At 44.1% G+C, this 12,221-nt stretch overlaps 1 protein-coding gene across 1 annotated transcript in view; it reads right to left on the bottom strand.

The window, feature by feature from the left end:
• MEGF6 (multiple EGF like domains 6) overlaps positions 1-12,221 on the bottom strand; it is a 1,140,767-nt gene that overhangs the window by 549,614 nt on the left and 578,932 nt on the right. The gene's annotated exons all lie outside the window — the stretch shown is intronic.

Genomic DNA, 12,221 nt, shown 5'->3' with positions numbered 1-12,221 from the left:
TGGCAGCCAACTCATTAGACCCGTTGGCTTTGCCAGTGCTTCTGAATCTAAATACTTTGAAACCCGAATTGACTCTGGTAAAACACTGTAAAATGAAGCATCAAGACTGGTGGCGGCTCCTCCGCAATGGCGGAGGAGCGTCACCCCACTGGCTCGGAGGCAGCAGCTGAAAAATAAAACAATAGTTTATTATCGTTTTATTTTTCAGGTACTGGCTGAGCCAGCGTGTATAGGGGGGACGAAGCTAGGGTCACAGGCAGGAGTGGTTGGCGCACTTCGAAGTGCATATGTCCATTTGGCCGACCGGCCTACGCTGGCCAAACAGACATGAGAAGTTAGGTTTCTCTAACCCGGCACAGACTTCCTGTGCCTGAGCGGAGCATCAAACCAGCCGCTCAGGCCAATCCTGGCACTGCTCTCATAGTATGAGAGCCGCGTCTGGATTGGTTGGGGAGTCTGTCCCAGAGACTGTGGGGAGGAGCAGGAGAACGGAGAAGCACCGAAGCGGCCACAGGATCAGGTACATTTTCTTTTGTTTAATTCAACCCCCCTCCCCTACCTCCGCTGTGCCCTGCCGCCCCCCCCCCAACTGCATATTGGCAGCAGCCACGACTGATCAAGACTTAATTTATGTGATACATCTTTGTGGTTTTGAGCGTTAAATTGTGTATGTTTGTCGCACCTGATGATGCAGAGTCAGCGGAATTCCTTATGTGTAGTACATCTATGTAACTAGAATACTCGCGGGGCAGATCAGCAGAGCAGCTGTGGAAGTGATGATTGGGTTTTGAAGGGGTGCTGCGGTGATTGCAAGTCTTTTAATTCAACTGGATTCTGTTGTCATCTTTAGCCAACCAGCCCCCAAAGAGCTGCCCACTGGGAAGAGGGGGTAAATGGGGAGGGTTGAGAAGTTGGTACAGATCTGAAAGATAATATCCATTTGGCATTCACCGTATGTGAGGGTGTGATCCTGAGCAATCTGGACTCATTTGTATTAAGTGGGCATTCTCTACAGGAGCATTTTGCTAGTGTAGAAGGTGATCTGCAGGAATAGTGCAATTTATAAAGCATGGTTTGGGAATTTCTCCCTTTTCTGTACTTGCTGCATGGTTGTCCTTTAAACAAGTACTAGAGAAGCCAATCAGTTCCACTTTGTCAGTGCTTGTTTGTTGGCCTGTTGGTTTTCTGTATTTTTGTAACATTGCCGTGGCATGGGAAAAGCCCATAGCAGCAGCCAGACTTCTTGGAATGGTATTTTTTATACTTCCAAGATGGACCTCGCATTGCATGTAGATGCAATATGGTGTCCATCTTAGAAGTAATCAAAATATTTTTTGGCCCTTTTCAAAGGTTATTTCCTGTACTTCCAGGAGGAACACCACGTTGAGTCTTTGAACACTTAGGTTCACACGGCTTAGATTGTAATATGTGTTGACATTTCACTCTTTTCAAACTCCTGAAAATAATTTCAACCGCAGAAAGGCTAAAAATGAAGTGTACGTGAAGTCTGCATCCATCTATCTGTCCATCCCTCTATCTCTTTATGTGTCTGGCCATCTATGGAGGCTTGTTTGAGTCCTGTCTAACTAACGGTGTGTGTGACGCTGTCTGCATCCAACACATGGGGACACATAGGTAGGCTGGCACTCTAGTGCCCCATGCCCCACTGGGATACCTCCTCCTCTGGAATGGAGGGGAGACGATCCGTTACCGGAAATCTCTGAATATGAGCATGCTTCCATACTCCCGCCTCTTCAAGCCATGCCAAAGCGGGGCTGGGGAAGTCCTACTTATTCCAAGAGTCTCAAAGGACTCACAGAGAGAAACCCTCGCATACTCTTACCCTCTCACATCTCTGTTTACGAATTTCATAAGACAATTATATTAATGGTTTGGCACTTTTTTCTACCTCACAAGCAGGGTTTCAAAGTAAATCAAAGGCCTTTGGTGCTGAAACTAACCAGAACTAGCATTGGCATAGCAAATAGGTCTCGCCTTTGGGACCTTATAAGTATTTAATTATGCAGCACAATATGCTTGGTGCAACATCAACTGTTGCATGGCTATACACTTATAATGTCCCAAAGGCGAGACCTATTGGCTATGCCAATGCTTGTTCTAATCTTACCGTTTGTCCAGGATGGTTACAGTTCGCGAGCAACCATGGGAGATTACTTGGTTTGTGCACCTGCTGCAGAGATCCCTAGTGTATCCATCCACCCACAGTTAGCTATTCGAGCACCGGTGAGGTAGGTCCAGGCGATGCTTTATTTTAGAGGAGCTCTGAGCTTCCAGGCACAGCGTCAGTAAGTTCTGTAGAAGCCAGGGTTTGGATATGACCCTGCCAGAGTCACCTCTTGTGTCATATCTCATAAATCCCATCTCTATCATCAACCCCACCATCAAGCACACACTGTTAATTCATGCATAGAACCCATAGCATCATTTCCCTGCCTCATTAAATAAATTGCCTTATAAAATGGAAGTTTTGTAAGAGATGTGTCTTCACACAACACAAATTAATTGCTTCAATGTCAATGTCTGTCAGCTTTGGGGTGTCCACCAGATAACATTCTGCAGGGACGCCCCAACAGTTTGTGTTACCCCACCAAGCGCAAAGTGAAAGGAAAGAGAGAAAAAGATAAGAGACGAGAGAGAGAGAGGAACAGGCAGAAGAAAGAGACAGATGCGCGAGAGGAGTGGAAGAGGAAGAAAGAGAGAAAGGAGAGTGAGATATCGAGGAGGATAAAACTAAACACAAAGAGATGGAAGCAAAAGGGACAAGAAAAATACAAAAAACAGACGCGGCAACGGAAACAAGGATGGGGTCGGAGCAGCAGAAGGAGAGAGAGCGCAGAAAGGGAAGATAGACAAAATGCACACAATGGAGTGGAATGGGGCGAGAGAGGCAGGAACGGAGCAGGCATGTGTGCGTGTGTGGGTTCTTTTATAGCTCAGACCTTGCTAGGAGGCATCAAGACGTTGGAAGCAAGGAGGAGAGAATAGGTGGAGGGAGGGTGCAGAGAGAAATATCAAGAAAGAAACTGAGCTTGTGAGCTTTAAAGAGGGAAATGTAGACGCAATGGAGAGAATTAGGGTGAGAGGAAGGGGGTATATAAAATGGAAAACGTAGGGATGAAAAGGAACATTTTAAGGAGAAACTGAGTGAGAGCCCGGAGGGAAAAGACAGATCGACGGAATCAAACACAAACAGAGGGATATAAAATTAGAAATGCTTTGTGAGGATAAAAAAGAGAAATGCTGATAGTGCAAGAAATCCAGAAAGATTTTAGATAACTTTTCTAACATGATGAATCCACTCGTATTTTTGTCGCAAGCCCGGCAGTGGTGCGTACATGCGCACGCAGTCTGCTCTTTTTGGAAGCACATACTCGTGCTTGTGGCACGTCCCTGCTCGCTCCCGCAAGGTGGATGCCGCCACAAGCACGAGTATGTGCTTCCAAAAAGAGCAGAGCGACGGATAAAGGTCCTCCTATGCAACGCATGCGTAGGCGAGACCTAAAAATGACTCCAATAAGAGGGTCTTCAGACCAATAATTTTCTCCAATAAAAGGAGCAGCCTCTGTTTTTTGCTTCTGGCCCCCATTTTTTGCATACAGCATTTATATGCAGCTAGAGGTGTCGAGTTTGTATAGACAGGACTACTGGAATTATGCGGAAGGAGAGGAACAAATTATGTGGCATGTTTGAGTAAATTATGCGGCAAGAAAAGGCAAATTGTGTCGCATAATGCGGCACGTTTTGTAATAGTATTACTTCATTATTTAATCATTTTTAAACATGTGAACATTGTCTGGGTATTGGTTGTACCTCAGTGGTACATGTTTAACACCCAAATATACCAATAATCAACAGAAAGGTGACCAGTCCAAATGGCCATCCACTGAGTGGCATATTGTGTTGAGGCATTTTTAGTAACTTTTGAACCGTTTGAGCCGGAAACAGTTTTTTTGGTTAAAATCTGCAGATTATGTGGCAGATGGTAGATTAAGTGGCAAATGTGGCTATTCTATAATCATGCAAAAATCGCCACACAATCGCATCATTCCAGTGGCCCTGTGGATAGGTGGCTGTATGTCCAGTGGCTTTTACGCACGGGTGCTCATAGTTCTGATGCTTTGTATTTGTGTCTGTAAGCACAAATGTCTGTAGGAGGTGTCTTGCTCTATGTGTGTATGGATGTCTTGTGTGTGTTACACTATATGTGTATTTAAGTGTGATCTATGTGAATATCAGATTCTTTGAGCAAGCATTACACAAATGTAAAATGGCGCCCTTTTTTATTCCTTTCCACCACCCCATTTCAGTGTCCTGCAGGGCGTTTCGCTTTTTTTCCCCAATCATACGACTCTTGCTAGTTATTTGGACTTGATGTTCAATCTTAGTAGCTCCTCTTCATCTCGAATTCGGTTTGGATCTTGCTGGCAGTGACCTTCAGATCTCTCCTGTCCATACCATTTTTAATTCAAATAATACAAGATGTGGCTTAAAGTTGTGTCAGGCAAAAGAGGCTAGCTGTGGTTCTGCTGCTCTTCTCTGCTTTATCCAGTTTCATTAACTCATCTCCCACACCCATCTCCTTCAATGCAGCTGACATATAGCTGCATTGCCCGCCATCTTTATCATCTGGTATTTTGTGATATCCCGCCTGTCATCGTTCATCTTTTTATCTATAATTGAATCTTAAAGCTCCTTCAATCCTGAGGCCACGTGAGTCGCTGATCGAATATACTGTCACCTAAGCTTGAGATCTGTCCCGCTGGTTACACAGTAGTTCATAGCGATTCAATGCCCATCATAAGTGGACTGGCGCAAACAGAAATCAGATTTCCCTGTAAGTTGTTGCCTTGAATTATGCGGTAGGACTGTGGCAGCCATCTTGTACGTCAGGCAATGAATGCAATGGGGAGGTCAGTGGACAACATATGCCAAAAGACACATAATTTGCTCAATCGTCCTTTAATATTCTAAAAAATGACTGACCTACGAGTCAGACTTGGTATAAAAAAAAATGCATTACATGGGATTTTATTGCCAGTGGTAGAGAAATGCTGGCAGCAAAAATAACCCGTTATTGCACCCGCCATCACTTACCATATAAAAAAAAATGAGGTTCAATTTACCTTTTGGCAAGTGAGTTCTACAATACACCAAGGAACCAGAAATAACCCATGGGCAGGTTTAATGTACGAGACCTATTGATATGGTAAGGCAACCCAGCCTATTTTAACTTGCCTACCAAAAAGCTTGAACAACCGAATTCAATGACATAGTATTAATGTAACTTCATGTGCACGGGTTTTGCTAGCTAGTAACCAAACATCAATTAACAAACTATACCATCAAGATGTAAGATGAAATTGCACTGACTTTTACAAAGCATGAATCATGCAAAGCCAATAGCGATGGATTTAATGTGCCCAAGCATGCAGCGCTAGCACACTGGAGTGAGACACAAGGGAAAAACTAGGAGGAGAGGAAACAGAGGGATAAAGTTAAAAAGTAGTCCCTCATGCAGTTCAATGCTAACACTGGAGTGGAGGTGGAAGATACATCTAAGCATCCAATAGCATTAAGTGAGAGGTAAATGCTCCATTGTGCTGAGGCAAGACATGCTCGACAAAGTCCCAAGCCAATGGCCGAAAAAGGCTGGAAGAAAGCCAAGGACTGAAAGGAGCAGATCAAGTGCATATTTAACATATATTGTTTGCAATATATCTGTCGTACAACTGCGCTGTCAAAACCCATAACCTAAGAAGATAGGGGAAAAAAATCACAGACACTTCAAAGTCGCTTTTGGGGGGTTATGATCTTTTTGACAATATAAACTGTGTAGGGTCTATGGTGTTTTCGTCTGTCAAATGAGGTTGTCGGTATTTCTGTTCAAAGGTAACTCATGTTATTGCCCCCTGCTGGTGCAGAGTGAGAGTGGCTCAGGTTAGCCCTCTCAGATTACCCTTGGTACAGTAAACTCTTTATGCTTCCAAGACTAGGCCATAAATCACCAGGTTGCTGAGCTGAATTTGTCAGACCATTGTCAGAAATACTTGTAAAAGGATGTTTGAAGCTCTGCTGGTAAGAAGTGAGAAAATACCCCAATGACAGCAATATCCAGGTCACGTGGCTGGAGAGAAGCGAGAGTCTGGCTTACAGGACAAAGTCAGAAAAAGCAACAACCTGCAATTTATGCATGACACTTTTAAAAAAACATTCACATAATTCCACTATTTGAGATGTTTTGTCGCTTGCAATCAGTTTGTTTTAAGACCTTCAAAACAGAGAGGTGTATGTGTGTGTGTGTGTGTGTGTGTGTGTGTGCGTGCGTGTGTGTGTGCGTGTGTAAAATTCCAGGTGAAATTGGACAGACACTTTATCATACCTGACTGAATGCTCCTGAGCCCAACTATTTATTAAATAATACATTTCTTGGGGGGTGTTACACCCCAAACAGCGACTCTCCTTGAAGCTACGCCCCTGAGTACTACAGTAGAACTGTTCATACACATCAAAAAACACTATTCACTAACCTGACAGAGACATCCACCTCCCATTTCTTTTCTTTGCAGAGATCTCCGCCATGGTGGCTAACAGCTCCGCACACGTATGTCTATGTTTTAGTAGTAAATGTGGGAGTGTCAAGGGGGGTGGGGACAATGGGGAATACTTTACTACAAACTAGTAGAGGTTTAGGTGAAATGTAAGGAGTGGTTTATGGAGAGACAAATACACAGCCACAAAAAACGTAAGCCCATTGCTATGCACAAACTACATTTCTAAAGTTGCCATTTCTGTGGCACTGGGCAAGGAGGAGGGGTGAGCTAATGGCAAACAGCTTGAATAACAGCGAGCTCAGTGTGGGGAGGGGAGAAAACAAATCGAGCCAGTCTCGCTAATAAATGATAATACCGCAACAAATATTAATGGTGGATGTCCAATGTAGTATTTTTAACAGCTCTAGTTTTCATGGCTTTCAGTAAAAAAAAAAAGTGCAGCAATTGGTTTTCTGGGACTTCTTTTTTGGTGCTTTTCTATCTCCGCTTCTCACAGGGAGGCTCTGAGGACGGCCATTAGAGTAAGTTTATGGCTGTTCATTGTTTTATCAGTGAGGTTTCTGCATCTCAAAAAAATATTTTTTGCGTGCAGTTTTATATAGTGCAAACTCGACCCAAAAGTATTGTATTTAAGAGGTTTATCCAGAATCACAGGATGTGGCGCCGACTCCGAGACTCAAACCTGGTTCCTCAGCACCATAAGAGGCAACTTTGCCCACGATGCCACATCTCCAATGAAATACAATTATTAAACTAAAGAGAGTGTGATTTTAGCATGGTGGCGCACGGCACTTATGATTACATGTTCAGTCCAGTTCTTTGATGTGCTGTGTATGTTCAGCTGAAAAACAGCATTTCCTTGGTAATGAGACTGACTAAATCAACTTAAGATCCCTTTGGAGAGTGTTGAGAGGCTAAAGAATTTTGGCAAGAGGGCACTGAAATAGCCCTGTTTGAATAAGGCACATTAAGGCAGCCCGCAGTCCAATGTTGAGGGCTGCAATAAAATGTAATTGTTGAAATGTTACATTCCTGTCCAGGTTGGAATCTTGGCAACAGAATGTACAAGCTACTGGGAACTGACAGGTGGCCACGGGGATGGCAGATGCGGACTATGGATGGAGGGCAGCCCCTATACGACAGGGCTGCGTGCCACTCATTTTCATCCTGATTCATGCGCATTTCTAGTGATGTTTATGTGCATTGCACAGGATGATTTTTTTGTCCAAACACACCCTCTGGAAAGGACACACTGTGATCAGCTTAGAACAACAACTGGGAAACCGGATGAGGGCAGGAGAAGGGACAGTGGGGTGGAGAAATAGTACCTCAATCACGCCAGGAGCAGCGGACGGGCACTGATTAAGTTTGATTAATCTGTGCTTGGTCCCTGCTCCATAGAGCAAATGGACCTGCGTTTGACCTGCGCTGTCCACTTATGTGGCAGCAAAGAAGACTGAAACTGGAGCCACCAAATGGTAAGCAATGGGTAGGCTGCAAGTCCTTTATTGAACACAATAGTGTTGTAAGCAAGCACATGCGCTCGCCGGCTCGAATCTAAAAATAAGTGACCAGCAGGCTATAGATCATGGCACTGGAATACAGAATCCTTCATGCAAAATAAGCATTTATAATAATTTTTAAAAATCCCCCATTTTTTTTAAATAACACTTCATCTTTTGGCCAATTGTGTCCGAGCACAAGAAAGTCTTTGAACTCTTAGGTGGAGAACAATGAAATAACTCTGTAAAACCATTGGCTTTCAAAAATTCTACTGACCATGGCAGCTTCACTGGGTTTAGACGACCTGATGATCAGAGGCATTATATATGTCCCTGTGGCGCATGGGGTTGGCCTAATCTTTCAGTGGGAACCCAACCATCACGATATTGGAGACTTTGGGGTCCCTTGTCACATTTCACAATAGGGCCCCATCATTTTGCGTTACGAGAGTGGTGAAGATGTGTTTCATCCCAGTACATGTTGCAATATTCAAATTCATCCGATCAGCATGGAGAACATTACAAAGCTAATAATGTGTAAAGAAACAACCATGCTCACTGCCAGCAGGGGTCTTCAAGTCTATTCATGAAAGAGTTACAAAACCAAGCAAAGAAGTTCACAACAAAATGCTGCTCTAACTTCCTGTTCCTTGCTGGGCTGTTTATACTCCGATGCAATAGGGGAAATGGTGTCAAGACCCTTGGCCACTTTAGAGATGAGACGGTGAATTCATTGGCTGAAAGACATGTATCTGGGCTAACTCCCGATACTCTGGAAATGCAGTAGCAGCTGCTACAGGGGCGTAGTGGTGGCGGGGGGAGTATAAGAAAAAAGAAAAGGGGGAAAAAAATTAAGAAAAAGAAAAACAAACTTACCTTCCCGGCAGCCGGCTCTCCTCTATCCTCTTCATCCACATGTCGCGAAGGAACAGGGGGCACCCAGGCTCCCCATGGCCAATCACAAAGCTGCACTGCAGTGTTGTGTTTGTTCTGAGCGCCGTGAATCTGTGCTATGATGGGGACTGGGGGCTGGGAATGTTCTCCACCAGGCTGTGTAATGCAGTCTGGTGTCAAACATGCAAAAGTGCGCATGACTGTTTGGCGGGGCCAAGATGGTCGGCCAAGCAATTATGCCCACTTTGGACTGTGCAAACCACTCCTCTCCCTGCTCTTCCATGTCATAATGCATGTAATCTCAGGCATTTACAAATACTGTTTGCATGTGTTACATGTACCTATGTATGTATCAATGCTGTTTAGCACATTAAAGCCAGACAATCTGCCAAAAAAGGATTGCTTTCTTATAGGTTGCATATGGAACAGAAAGAAATTAATATGATTCTGTGATGACAGAGTGTACTTTTCACTGGCAAAATAGTCCTTCGAGCATTTTAATGGGATCACTTTAAAGAAAAGTGGAACGATACACCTGAGGTGAGATTAAACGCTCCTCTGAGTGGCACCCCAAACCTTCTGTAATCATCTGTACTTTAAACCTTAAGTAACAATGGGCAGTACCGTCAAACCAAAGCTAGTAATAGTGGTCATTGCATTTTGTAATGCATTGAAAATGCTGAATTCAGTTTAAAGCGTTGGACGATGCAAGTTCCCAAAGCAGATTTCACATGAACAGAAGTGAAAAGTAGTCGTCCATTTGGAAAATAGCAAATGTTGACAGTGTGCTTTCTAGAACCTTCGCATCTTTAAAAGAACCATTAAAGTACCCAGACTTCCCTGGCCTGTCCAAAGAATTAGCTGGAGGTTATGTGTGACATTATGCAGCCCAATAGAACCCAATCCCAGGAAGCGCGCGCATGCGAACTATTCCTCTCTCCGTTGCATTACACGGGATATCTAGATTAAAGAGCTCGATTTTTGCATATTTCGCCTAAACAAGCCCTGCGCGCTCCCAAACCACAAGAATGGCGGTTGCGCCACCTCTGACAGACGGGCAGCAGCTGCGAACAAAAGCTGAGAGAATGGTACATTCCAGAGGCGAAAGCACGCGATGATTTCACTCGAGAGAGAAAAAATGCCAGTCATGTAATGCACGAGATAATGGCATGGCTTGTTGATAAACGGAATGGGCCAGATGTCCGATTTATCCCTAAACCAGTCATCGCCACGCTGACATTTCAGATTTTGCAACAATATGTATGGCCTGTTGGTAGCCAAAATGAGTTGCTTAAGATAAAAAGTCCATAAAGTAGCAAAAATAAGCATAACAACTAGGCAATGATATATATGACTGTCTTCACCCACTTTCTACTGGCTGGACTGCTTACTCCATCTGCTTGGAAGTCTAGAAGGCTCTACGTCTGTTCCTGAAGCTTTTAAGGGGGAGGATGCTGAACCATCAACTTTCCTGATTCCCTGGAATCCTTTGAGAGGCCAGTCGAACTAGAGTAAGTCATGTGTCGTAGTAACATGGCACTGGCTCTGCCTCACCCCTAGAGGCTATTTGTGGCAATTGCCTTTTGGGAAACTTCTCAATTCCCTAGAAATGAGTTCTAACAATGAGGCCTAGCGGATACGTTTGTATTCCTTACTATTTCAAGTTATCCCATGTATGTTTTGGATACTGCTTCTACAGCGGGTCTCTGCTAATTGTAGTTTTAGGACCTTTATTACGAGTTTGGTGGTCTTCTTGACCGCCGTTCAGGCGGTGGCGGTCTTCTGGATTGCCGTTCAGGCAGTGGCGTTCCGAGCGAGGTGAGCTCGGTGGCCTGACCGCAGTATTACGAGTTGGGAGAATCGGCTCTGGAAATACAACAGCTGGACTGCCGAGACCACCAGCAGACCGCCATCCGCCGGATTCGCGGTCAGGGAAAGGCAGCCGCCATAGGGCAGTACAGGGGAGCTCACTGCCATCCGTATTATGAGTTGCCTGTTACACGAGCGAACCATGGCTGTCCGACCGCCTGCTTCAAGGTAGCGGTGATGAAGGATTTGGGGTGCGTACTCATCCCTTTCTTCTTCTTCCAGTCAGATTCTGACATGGATCCCTTTCTTCAGGCACCCCCCACCCTATTTCACAGCAGGATCTTTACCCTGAGGATTACGACCCTGTTTGCCGCGATGTTCAGGTGAGTCCACTTCAAACCATGTACTATATTGCCAGGACTGTCCACATATGGGCTGAACCCCAATAATGGGTATATGTTTTTTTCCCACATATATCATGCATCTGTGTGCATCCGACACATCTGCAGTCGAAGTGCACACACAGGCATCAATATATTTGTGAAACATACTCACCACAGCTGCAAGATCCCCACCTCCACACTGCCGGCCCCGTGGTCAACTCGTAATATTGCGGTCCTTGGACCACCAATGCCGTGGGATGCTGGCGAGGGCAGACGTAGTCCTACAGCTGTCAGACAGCCAAACTCGTAATAAGGCCCTAAGTATTTACATTAAAAAAACTGGATAGAAGTACCACAAAGAAAGAAAAAAAAGACTAAGTGAACTAATCATAACTAGTTACCAGTGCTGCAAAGTGAATTTGGAGAAAGTGTTCTACAGCTGAAAATTACAGAGTGAGTCACACCAAAGTCTATACTAACCAACTGTACACAGAAAAAGCTTTGTTAATCGGGCTGCACATGCTCATATTAACTTGGTTGTTTCTTTGTCTGTGCTTTACCCCAAAAATATTAAATTGTAAAATTGGATGGCTTCTCAAGCTCCTCTTTTTACAGATATATGGTCTAAAAAGCTTACAAACACTTTTTGGTGAGAAAACAACAGCTTATTCCATACGTATATTTAAAAAACATGGAGAAGCAAACACTTGCCTCGACCGAATGAAGAATATGTGATATGTGGTGTTCGCCGAATGAAGAATATGCGATATGTGGTGTGCGCTGCTATTTTTTTTCATATTATTTGACTTTCTTGTGAGCGAGGTGTAGCCGCTGCAGGGCATCGTACCTCTATAAAACTCTCTCTTGTACACTTCTTGACCAGAATTTCATCCATTTTTAACCCATTTGAATAAACTCTTACGTTAGAATATGGCATTATTTGCAGATTTTATCTGGAGGTAGGTAAGCTAAAAAATAAAAGGTTTCTTGCTGTCGTGATATAATTCCAAACATTTGTTCTCATCCTGGGATGAAATGCTGTGATAAAGGTTACAAGGAGG

Source organism: Triturus cristatus, chromosome 1_2 (genome assembly GCF_964204655.1).
Source record: "Triturus cristatus chromosome 1_2, aTriCri1.1, whole genome shotgun sequence".
NCBI lineage: Eukaryota > Metazoa > Chordata > Amphibia > Caudata > Salamandridae > Triturus > Triturus cristatus.
Note: the sequence above shows the minus strand (reverse complement) of the source record. Positions and strands in the feature narration are given on the sequence as shown.